This window comes from Camelus dromedarius, chromosome 14, assembly GCF_036321535.1.
Source record: "Camelus dromedarius isolate mCamDro1 chromosome 14, mCamDro1.pat, whole genome shotgun sequence".
NCBI classification, from domain to species: Eukaryota; Metazoa; Chordata; class Mammalia; order Artiodactyla; family Camelidae; genus Camelus; species Camelus dromedarius.
The window spans coordinates 19,419,620-19,432,394 of NC_087449.1; the positions used below are offsets into that span (position 1 = coordinate 19,419,620).

Below are 12,775 nucleotides of genomic sequence, written 5' to 3' on the forward strand. Positions count from 1 at the left end.
CTTTACAATTTTAAGCATGCTGTGCCTCAGTGATCTGATGCTTTTGGCTTTTTGATGCCCATGAAACGGAAGGTCTACATCTTCTCCTGTAGAATACGGGCAGGCTTTGATCAACAGCATATGGTGGAAGTAGCGCCGTGTGACTTCTGATGCTGGATCATAAAAGATGATGTAGCTTTTGCCTTACTTGCTGGAAGACTTGCATTCGAATCCCTGAACTTTCATGTGACTAGTCCAGATACCCCAAGGCAGCCATACTGTCAGGATGCCAAGCTACCTAGAAAGGGGTGTATGAAGGAATTTCAGTTTGCAATTCTAACCTTTGGGTCCTCCCAGCCCAAGCGACAGACATGGGTGTACATGAGCCTTTAGAAGATTTTGTCTCACGGTGTTGAGTCACCCTCAGCCCTGGAGTCAGCTGAGGTATCATACGTTGTATGCAAATTTCTGACTCACAGAATCTGTGAGCGTGATAAAATGGTTGACTCATGCTTCTACGTTTTGGCTTAGTTGGTTACCCATTAGTAACTTGAACAAGTACTGGTTGTCTGCGTGTATGTGTGTGTGTGCATGTGTATTTCCCAGCTTTGGGACCTCAACCAAAACTGAGTAAGAAAGAGTCCCCTATTAATGTAAGATTACATAAAACAGTTGGAATAAAATATGTACTTGATACATAAAAACAGTTGTGTTCTTCTTGACTAACGCAAAGACCAAAAATCCTGCAAGAAAGCTTTATTCTCAATATGGCAAGATCCAGGCATTTTTAAAAACCATTTTTGTAAAAATGCCAGTTTTAAAAAGGGCCACCCAGACAGCCTGTACCATACCATGCTTTGTCAAAGCATTTACTTGTTTGCATTCACCGTACTGCACTGTTCATATGACAAGTGAGCTGTCATGAGACAAAGATCAGTACTTCTAGTGTACACAGCCTGTGAAACGCAGGTGATGGAGTTTGGAGGAAAGCTGCAGGACTGCATCCAAAGTAAATATAGGAAAATCTCACTAGATCAGAAAACAAAATGCCAAAAGTGAAGGAAATTCTTGAACAGCATCTGCTCCCACCCACTGCTTCTTCTAACTTACACTGAGTCTAAAGAATCATAAAATCACGGGTAGCTCTGTGGAGACGAGTGTGGCCCTTGGTGAGAGCTGTTCAAGTCTTCAGACCTAGTCACAGAAACACATGCACCAAAGAGACTCATTTCTATAAGAAATGCATCTTGCTTTGGTAGTGAATTTGCTCTTGATAGCTTGTAAACAAACAGAAATTTTACAAATATTGAATATACTCAAAGAGCACACTAGTTCAAGAAATATTTTTGTTCATAGAACTCAGTAACAAAAAAACAAGCAATTCAATCAAAAAAATGGGCAGAAGATTCAAATAGACACTTCTCCAGGGAAGACATCCAGATGGCCAACAGGAACATGAAAAGTTGCTCAGCATTGCTAATTATTAGAGAAATGCAAATCAAAATTACAATGAAGTATCACCTCACACCAGTCAGGATGGCCATCATCAACAAGTCTATAAATAATAAATGCTAGAGAGAGTGTGAAGAAAAGGGAACCCTCCTTCACTGTTGGTGGGAATGTAAATTGGTGCAGCCGCTGTGGAAAACAGCATGGAGGTTCCTTAAAAAATTAAAAATAGAGTTACCATATGATCCAGCAATTCCACTCCTGGGAATATATCTGGAAAAGACAAAAGTTCTAATTCGAAAAGATAACATGCACCCCAATATTCACAGTGGCACTATTTATAATAGCCAAGACATGATAGTAACCTAAATGTCTATCAACAGATGACTGGATAAAGAAGATGTGGTATATGTATATATACATCTACATGTACATACACACATATATATACACACACATATACAATGGAATATTGCTTAGCCATAAAAAAGAATGAAATAATGCCATTTGCTGCAACATGGATAGACCTAGAGATTATCATACTAAGTAAAGTCAATCAGAGAAAGGCAAATATCATATATCATCACTTATGTGCAGAATCTAAAAAAAAAAAGTGAACTTATTTATAAAATAGAAACAGATTCACAGGCACAGAAAACAAATTTATAGTTACCAAAGGGAAAGGAGGGAAGGGAGTGATGAATGTACCAAGAATACAAATATCATAGTTTCTTCTGAGAAGCAAAACTACTACAAGAAAACAGATAGTAGGTGAACATTCTAAACATTGGAATATTACTTGGTGGGCATGGAAATACAATAATGAACCTTGGAAGAACTGCATGTACAATGGGATCAAGCTAAAGTAATTTGACCTGCTCATGTGATAATGAGAATGGTCTTTCCAATGAGACAGAAACTAGAAGTACTACCAACCCCTTTCCTGAGGCCCCTCTGTGATGGCCAGGGCTTCAGTGAGGCGAATCATCTTGCCTTTGTGACTCTTCTTTTCCTAGTCTGTGGCAGACCAACCCCTCACCACTTCCAACTGATGGACTCTTTCTTTATAATTACTATATTCAATTAGATAACTTTGAATATGAATGCTCTGGATCATGATATATTGGACTTTATAGATCCTTCCTGCCTTCTGGGAGGACAGTCTTATTTCCATCATTTTCAATTTCTTTATTTTCTTAAAGAAAATTACAGGTTTTTTAGGGAATAAGTTTTGTGATTTTCGTAGCTACCATTTCTTGGACTCTAGAGCAGAGTGCTAATTGCATGATTGAAACAGAGTTATTGCTTCATTTATCAGCATGACTCAAAGTGAATTCCTTCCTTATCAGTTCAAACTAGTATCCATACGTTTAACACAGTGAGTGATTAAAAAAATCTATATATGTACACATACATAAATAATTTACATAAATAACTATTCCCTGAGTAAACTTTTATTTATAGTCAATCCTGGTGTATACCGGAAAACTCATTTCAATCTTTCTTCTCCTCTAAGATAAAACATTTATTCTCTGCTTATGTCAGCCAAGGGTCTGTTGTAGGTATCGGACAAGCAGAAAACAAATGATGTACTAAGGCAATTGTTGGAAGGGCTAGAGGCCCAGCTGTAGGCTGAGCACCTAAGATTACTTCCAGAACGCCATCATCGAATGGTCACTAAGGGAACTGCTGCCTTCCAAGCAGGAAGCTGAGGAGTCAGGGAGCTGCTTCTCTAACTCCTTGCTCCAGGATGAGTCCAGCTTCGCTGAAGTCTGGGGGTCAAGATGTTCTTACCAAACTCTCAGCTCTAAGGCCCTACCACCTCAGCTCTACATATGGGCTAAATAAGACACCACCCCAACTACCAGCTTCAGGAGCACATTATTGCAGCTATGTTTCACGCCAGTAAAACAGATGTTCTATAGGTTCCTTGCATTCTCTCTCTAAATTCCTGCAAACATGGGAAGCATTTACTGAACCTCTGATAAAGCTAATAAAGAAAATCCAAACTCCTCCTCATCCTTGCTTGCCAGTAGCAACAGAAGATTTTCAGGAGGGGGCTCTGTATCACATCTCCTAAGGGTACATATTGGTTTATCAGAAGCTGGGTCACATGTGGAACCGAGCTGTCGGGGAGTTTGAGAGGCAGGATTGAGACTAGAGTGAAGCAAGAGAGACACCTAGGGCACCAAGCTCAAGGAGGCACTCATTCCCAGGTGCCAGCACAAGCCTTAAGGTGAGCGGCCTTAAATCTGGGGGACTGGGCACCTCACATGTCTCACTCTAGTCTTGGCCGTGCTGAGAAGTCTTTAGCAAGTGGAGTGGGTTGGAAGAAAGTTCACAAGCCAATACGCAGTATTGCCACAGTCTTCCTGTTGTCTGCTTAATATTTGGCCAGTCTTTCTCTTGTAGTAAAACTACCAACAGCAACCTAATGGCCACACAAAGCCAGTATGTGTGCTTTTGTCAACCACAATATAACTACACCACAAATAAATGAAAATTCAATGCCCTTTCTCCATTTTAAGAAAAAGACAACTGTTATCATCTTTAAGATACCCAAAAGAAAACCAAATACACTGAGACCATACCATTCAGGAATCTGCCTGTTTTGTCTCTTTGTTCAAGAATCCTAGTAGCCATAGAAACATGGTTCTGATCATGTTAAAAAATAACTTTTTGCTATTCTATGTATCATATCACTTTTTAACTAGGAAAGAAACTCTATTCCTACATTCTTTTATAATTTAGAGTCATCTCATAGCTGAAATGTCAAAAAAAATTAAAACCATGATTCAGGCTTTGTGCCTCATAGGAGAAAACATGATCAGAAAATCTTGCTGTGAAGTTCCACAGATAAGTAATCCTAGATATCTGGATGTTGCTGAAAGTTTCTTGAAGTACTTCTCCCTTTTGACAAAGAACACCCAGAGAGCTTACCTCGGATGATAATGGGCATTAACAGAAGAGATAAAATCAAGTCTACTTGCCTCTGAAGTAATTTCTCAGCTGATTTATTTGTGAAAGCAGAGATGCATATTTAAGAGGAAAATTTCCCTTAATAAGATAATAACAAGATAAAAAAATGCACAGCATACTACCAGCACATCCTAACAGCAAAGATAAAGTGAGGAAGGAAGACAAGGCATGTCAGATGGGTGAGGGTGAGAACTGCAGTGCTAGGTCGGGTATCCGGGGAATGCATTACTTTGAAGGGGGCTTTCTAGTAATAACTCAAAACTGAAGGAGGGCGGTTTTACCCATGTAGATATTTTGGGAAAAGAGTAGAGGATTCAGTAAACAAAAGCTTTGAAGTAGAAGCATGTCTGGAGTGTTGCAGGGGTAAAACAAGGTTTGTTGTGCCTGGAGTTGTAGGCGAGAGTAAGATAGGAAATGAGACAGAAGAGATTAATGGTGAGCCTGATCATGTAAGGCTTTGGTTCTGACCATTTGTAGGGACTAGTCATTTAAAAATATCCATTCAAGACCTAAAAACTAACAGATAAAAAAAAAAAAAAAAGGAACTTTGTTAAGCCAATATAGGAGACCCACAAAAACATTTAGAGCACATACTATATTTAAAGATAAAATGTTAAAATCATTCTCTTTAATATCAGGGGCAAATCAAGGATGCCTTACTCTCACATTTTCACTAGTTCTCCTTAAGATTGCACTGAAGGTCCCAGTCAGGACAGTTTAAAAAATAAATTAAAAGAAACAAAAGTATAGTGATTAAAAAGCAAAATGAAAAATCAATATTGCAGACATTACAAATTACAATTAGTGAATCCACAGACAAAAATATTAGAATTAATAATGATAAATAAAGGATAATGCATATCAAACCAATATGCAACATAAAAGCAGTGATTGATTAGAAGATGTAATTTTCAATAAACCATTTACTATATATAAGAAGGAAAAACATAATATCTAGGAATAAACAATTTTTAAGAGTTTCATGAAAAAGATTGTAACATTTATCTGAAGATGTTATAGAAAGCCTAACTCTGGAGAGGTGTCCATGTCTTTAGATGGATTCACCATAATAAAAATAACACTTCTCCCCAGAACAATTCTAATCCATATTCCCACAGGATTTTTGTGAAATTTTATAACTGGGTTTTTTAATTATTTGGTGGCATAAAGGGTCAAAAATAGCCCTGAAGATTTTCTTTACTATAACAAAATTACTATGAGCTAGAATTATTTTAATAGTATAGTATTGGCTTAAAGATAAAATTCTAGAAAGTGGAACAGAATAGAAAGTTCCTTAATGGTCATATCTGTATATGAAAACTTAATTTAATTTATGACTTAGTTGTTAGCACAGATCAATGGAAATAAATGGTTTTAAATCAGTTTATCCACTTGGGGGAAAATATGTCAAATTGACTCTCTACATCATTCAAGAATCAATTTCAGATAGAATAAAGATTTAAAAGGGAATTAAAACCGCTATAATTATTACAGAATATTTTGTGCCCTTAGGGCAGGAAAAAATTTATTAAAAAAACCAGAAAATGCAAACCATAAAATGAAAGATTCAGAAAATCTATTATTAGATTAAAATGAACAACTTCTGATCGTCAGGAACACCATAAAGACCACAAAAAACAAGCTAAGAACTGAAAAAATTCTCCCACATATATAAGCAATAAAGGATTATTATCTTGCCAATCAATCAACAAGAAAAAAAAGAAACAACTAATTAAAATTGAACAAAAAGCATGAACAGACATTTCATAGAAGAGGTATATGAATGACCTTTGAATACAAGAAAAGATGCTTAAGCTCATTAGCAAGCCCAGAAGTATACACGGATATCCTGACATCTCAGCAACGCATTGCTCTGTAACACTCTGTGTTGGCAGGAGGGTGGAGCAATGAGAACAGTCATCCACTGCTCATGAGCTGAAAACTGTTGCAAACGCTTTGGAAGACAGCTTGCCAGTGTATCACTAAGTTAACAGGTGTGGTTCCACTCCTAAGTATCCACACTAGGCAAAATCTTGTACAAGTTCAGAAGAAGGTAAGTTACAAGGCAGCAATGCTCGTAATGAAAATAAGTTTCAACATTTCAAATACTGATCAGTTGTGGAACAGGTTAACAATTGTGATCATTTTGTACAGTATAATAGTATTCGGTAGTGAAAATAAATTAACTATAGCTATGCACGGGGTTAATCTAATTCCCCAAAACACGATGTTGAGAGGAATATAGCACAGAACCACACACAGTACAATGCCATATTAAAAATTTTAAAAAATAGACCTTAATTACCTATTCTTTGGAGCTAACTGTATATGTGGCTCTTGAGGTGAATGGAGCCAGTGTGACTGAGGAGGGGCACACAGAGGGCATAGGTGAAGCTTCTAAAATACTAGCCATGTTCTCTCTTAACTTGGGTTGTGGGTCTTTTAGTTAATAGTCTTTAAATTTTAATACATGTTTTAAAACTTTCCAAATCCATGGTACGTTTAACAATAAAGTATTTTACACAAATAATTTGGTCATTTAAATTCATTTATCCTTGTAAAGCAAAACTTCAAGATTCTAAATTATTTCAGCACATACCTTTACACAAACTATTTCTATGATTCTGCTCACCCAGGTCTCCAGCTTTATTTGATTAATATGCACATTAAAATTATTCAGGTTTCCTCAAAAACCTACATCCACTTACAGAGCTGTACCCTTTGATCACCTAAGAAACTCATTATCTGGTAGAGGAAAAGTCAAATGAAATGAATTTTAGCAGCATGTAATTATTCTCAGTTTCACCCGTTTCAGCACAAAGAAGTCAAGGACTGCTGCGTTCTGAATCAGATGAGCAGCCGGATATTTACAGACAGTATCTCAATTAATTTTCACGAACTCCTGATGTATCTGTTATACTTCTACTTTGCAGATTAAAAAAAGTCTCAGGAATGATTAAGTAATTTATGCATGATTACCTACCTGGCTAATAAAGGGCAGAAGAGAGAATCAATTTCTGGTCTTCAGGTTGTGAAGCCACAGCTCTTCCCATTGCATGTGACCAGTCTACAGGGGGGATGGGGGTCGCCAGGTGCTGGAGACATCAAGCACAGTGCTTTCGATGGAGTAAGAGCTTCATACGTAGCTGATGAATGAAAAAAATAAATAAATGTTTCCTGAAAAAATGGTCCTTACCTGAACATTGTTATTTGTTTGTTTGTTTCTTAGTCTGTGATCATTCTCCCACCTTCAATTATGTCTGCATAACCCTGGACCATGAAAGTTCATTTAATAATTGGAAACCACACTTTCTCATACATAGAATATTTTAAACAACATGCTAAATAAAGACTCAGACCATAATCCAACTCTTTTAACTCTGTGGGGTTTTCCCCCCCTTTTTTTAATGATACTATATTGTGCCTAAGAAAACAGGGCTGTAGCTCTGTGATGCAAATTTCATAGGACAAAAGTTTCAAGTTATAAAAAAAATGAATTAGGTCTCTGTGTTACAAATTCCATAATTTCAAAATGCTGCAGTGATCATTTCACAGCCATACTGTGCTACATGGGGGAAACTTACTTTTTAACATACGGTTTCCTCAAACTTAAACTAATACCTAATGGAAAAGTCTAGAGACGCTCCCTCTCTTTCCAGTGAAGTAGTGATGCACGTTAAATAATTATTGTGCTTCAACAGCTTCTTAATTTTTAAGAAAGATCAATTTGATAAGCAAGCATCTGTACTATTCCCCAAGAACTCTATCCACCAGCTTGGGAATGTTTTGCTAATAGAATCACAAGGCTTTTATTGTAGAATTAGTGAGCTGGAGGAGAACATTTATCTGCATGTCATACCTGTAGTATTTTTTAAACCTATAAATAATGAAATAAAGTACTTCGATTTTGTCTGAAAATAATTCTTAGGTGATACGAGGAAATTGGTGCTTAGAAAGAGCCTGCCCAAGGGCTTGCAGGTTGCTTCCAGGGATCATAAAAAAGCTGTGGATTAGTGTCTTCTGTCTTACATGGTGGAAAAAGATAGACTTTTCATCTTCAGGGTAATTTATATTTAATATTGATGAAATGATAAATCTGAACAATTTCACAATTCCTTCCTTCCTTCTTTCCTTCCTCCCTTTTTTCTTTTCTTTTCTCTTTTCTTCTTCCGTCTTTCCTTTCTTCTTTAACCGTTCTTGCCTTTCTTTATTTATTGTATTCTTCTCTTTCCTTCCACCCTCTTCTAAGAGGAGAAAGACAACAAAAGTGGAACTTTTAAACCCTATTATTGCAATAGGAAAAAAGTAAACTTTGGGCTTTGAATAATGAAGTAACTTTCATAAAAATTTAGTTCTGACAGTGAATTGTCATCTTAATCTGTCACAAAATGTATAATTTGCAGCATCATACTCTGAAAATACTAGACAGAATTCGGTGTAGCAGAAGATCCCTAAGCTAAGAAGCAGAACAGACATCAAATCTCACCTCATCCTAGTTGTATAATTTTAAGCAGCTGATTCAGTTTCCTCGTCTACAAAATAAAGTGTCTATTAAAGGAAACTCAAATGAGATTATTCGTGTCAAAGCAAGTCAAAAATGGCAAAGCTTCATCTAAATGTAAGGCATTATTATTTGAGAGAAAGATGTTTCTTTTCTACCCTTTAATGTTTTGAATTACAGCACCTGTAATATTTCCTGGATTTACTGTAATTCTATTGGCCTTTTTGGAGAAGAGGTGTAATTTGAAAGTAGAAGTCTTCCAAACTGGCCTTTTGATAAAAAGTTGATATATTTGACGTTGCGGGGACTCATATGAGTATCATTTTATGTAAAGTAAACCAGCAGAATGCTTTGCCATACAGCAGTAATCTCACTCAGTATTCACGTTGTCAGCTGTGATGTAATCGGGAATATTTTAAATTGATTTTATGTTAAATTCAAATGTAGAGCGCAGAGTACATAACTATTTGTCCAAGCTATCAAATAAACCAAATTCTTTGAGTGACAGTAAATATATGTATATATTTTACAAGATTAAACCGCTTCTGGTTTCATTTTTACTGTGTTTCCATAATACCCTCTCAGTTAACATTGGTTGTTGGTCTACCCTTATAAGTGAGTATAAGCTTTTAGTCTATGAAGACTTCTCTAGCCTGGGTGTGAACAAGACGGAAAAAAAAATTGTTTTGATTCTGTTTCTTTTCACTCAGCAGAAAGCAAGTGAAGATTCTGGGCCAGGAGTGAATGGGCTCAAGGACGCAGGCATCTCCACTTTGCAAAATTTACTTGCTAACTTGAAACAGATTGAAAGAGAAGAAAAAATGTCAGAGAGTGGGTCTCAAAAAGGATTATGGAGCTAGTGAAGGCTTTATTGAGTGTGTCCAAATTCATTAATAATTTAAAGAATATTACCTAGAAAGTCTTCCATGATTGTGTTTGTACTGATTAACATGTTGAAATCTCATTTTCTCCTATACCTATTTGTGAAGCCTTGGGGAGACTGTTGTTTTGAGTTTTATAGTTTTGCTACTTATTCCCTAACAGTTGGTGAGTATCAAATACTCTCTGAATTTTAACTTCATCTGTAAAATTATAACAACACTAAGTGCAGGAATGCTGAGAAGATTTCCATTATTATCTCTACAAACACAGACATTGGGGAGGTTTAAGTGGATGAGTGCTTTGTACTCTACATGTATTTGTTTTATGCCTGCTAACATGCTTTTTCCCTGGGAAAGGTCAGAAAAAGCATAGTTCATGTAAGTGAACAATCTTGCAACTTTTGGAATTCTTTATAACTTGAGCAGACTAGGTAGTTCCTGCTTGATTAAGCCATGAAACAAAAGACTAGCAAAGCAATGATGTTGCCAGCACCCAGAAGAGGCATAAATCAATATTACTCCATTCCTGGCTCATTTTAAAGAAAACATCTATTGTTATGACTGTCTTTCTGCTTTCATGTGATAAAAGCCCATTTTGTCTCCACGTCTCCCCCAGAAGAGCTTTCAGTCACGATATGAACCATGCATCCTTCACGGGTTGGTCAATCAGACATACTCCATTTGCTTCCAATTGGTCATAGCGATCAGTTGAGAGTAGTGAGTGGGAGCCAAGCTAGACAAAACAGACTTCCCTAACACAGGCAATTAATACATGATGAATCAGAAATGTACTCTTATACACAGATTCATGTCTTCAGAAATTGCCTGCTAGCTCCCTTATCCTAGAGAAACTAGGAAAAGATTGAAGGAGAGATGTCTGGTAACACTGGCATGAAAAATCACAGTCATAGAAAAACATTTAGTAATGTAGTATTCCATTTGTAGTCTTATGAAGATTTCTTTCCATATCAGATATGGTCCAGTATATTAATTTCTCTGCATCAACAAAATTTAATTCATTAAACAGAGAGTGTCTAAGCTACTTGGCTCAGGTTTCCCAGGTGAAGGAAGTAGTCCTTCATCTCACAGTCATATGAGAAGAGAGAACACCCACCTAAAAGGAGAGAGACAGGTGGCTCATCCTGATCCTGAAGGAGTAGACCCTTCATGGACCACTCAAGGTGCCCGGGTGGAAGAGGAAGAGGAACAACAGTCCACATCACAGGTAGCTAGCATTTTATCTGCTTTGCCATATCCAAACCAAAAAACAATGTCCCCACATTTGAGTAATGCCTTCACTCTTATAGAAGGATGTTTGCAAGATTTAGACAAGATGTTATCATGTTCTAGCTCCAGATTCCTTCCTGGATTACAAAGAGGAAGAGAAGTGAATAGAAGAGGCCCAGTCTTCTCTAACAGCAATTATTTTCTCCAAATATCTCTCTTACATATCCCCAGCTAAAGTACTGGGACATATTTCTATCTATATTTTCCTGTAGGTGATTTCACTAGTTCTTGGTTTTAAATCTCACTTATGTGCTGATGAAATTAAAATTTACAATTTCAGCCTATGAATGTCCCTTAAATTCCAGACTTGTGTATCCAAGTTTCTATACTCTGATTTGGATATTTAATATCATGTCTCAAAAAGAGCCTCTGTTCTCCCAAGTTTTCCTTTTCAAGGTAACTACCTTTGAAAATCCTTTTTTCACTCTTTAAAATCCATTCTTGACAACTCTTTTCACATCATAACCAGAGCGATCTTTCTTAAATATCTGATAAACCCTTAATTTCTTAAATTGGCATGCATTGCCCTTTATGGTTTATTTTACTTCTATCTTTATTTGGTAAGTACTACTTTTCCATGCGATCAGTAGTCTAGCCACAATAAAGCACATCCATTTCCCATAAAGTGATATGCTCTTCAATATGCTAAAACTTATGCCTTATGGAATTATCATCTTCCCACCCAGCTGCTGGTGGCTTCGCATCCATCCTTTAGATTTCAACTCAAGCATGACTTCTTCTCTAAACTGACCCTGATATTCAGGGGCAGCCTTCTTTTGCTGCCAGAGCATCTTCTGCCTGCAGATGGTATTTTCACTTGGAATCCAACAATATGAAATCATATGAAACTTTGTCTTTTCTCTCTTCTTCTTACGAGACTATGGAGACTTTGAGGTTGAGGATTTTTTTTTTTTCTGTTTTTATTCTTTTGGTCTTGCTTATCTTTAAATCAACAAGAACCTAATACAAAGTCTGGCAGAAGATGGTACTCAACTAATGTTTTGTGAAAGAATAAATGTTACTGCATAAAAAGCATGATTTTATTCACTTAAGATACATCATTTAAGAATTATTTCACATTCTTTTGGTAATTAATCTAGGAGATGTTTGGGAGTTACATTCTTCTATCAACACCATCTTCACCCTTAGGCACCTGACAAATCTGTAACCGAAAATACTTTCTTAGTCTTTACTCTGTTGTGAAGAGATAAAAATAACATGCATGAAAACTGCATTTAGAGAGTGAATTATTAAATCTCTAGTATGGTTTCAAGGTATAATATCTTTGCCTGTGAGTTGAGGTTTTAGGCATTTTCATAACAGGAGATTCGAAGTTTGTGTTTACAGTAATGTTACAAGGACCATCCCCACAAGCAGAGAGAGGTTTTAATCATCCACAGGTAAAGAAGAAAGCCCCAGGGCTGGAGGGAAACAATACGCTCTGGCTCCAGTTATACAGAGATTATGATCCCTGAGCAGAATTAAAGGTGAGAAATCTAAATCTGGAAGAAAAAATATTTTAAAATATTAGTGAGAGAGAGAGAGAAAGGAAAAAGCAGTCTTGAAAAAGGAGCTTACGGCTAGAAGTCAGCAGACCGGGGTTCTGCACTTTGCTTACTGGGGGACCTTATACAAAAACCCCCATTTGTCCTAACGATGGGAATACAGCCATACACATCTGCCTTACTGTCTGGCTCAT

The 12,775-nt window shown here is 36.7% G+C and overlaps 1 long non-coding RNA gene across 1 annotated transcript in view; it reads right to left on the reverse strand.

Annotated features, from left to right (window-relative positions):
* Nucleotides 1-7,409: 7,409 nt before the first annotated feature.
* The window catches only part of LOC116156914 (uncharacterized), a 179,847-nt gene continuing 174,481 nt past the window's right edge, over nt 7,410-12,775 (reverse strand). Inside the window, exon 3 of the long non-coding RNA XR_004140865.2 lies at nt 7,410-7,553. This is a non-coding gene — a long non-coding RNA (uncharacterized LOC116156914). The remainder of the gene's footprint in view (nt 7,554-12,775) is intronic.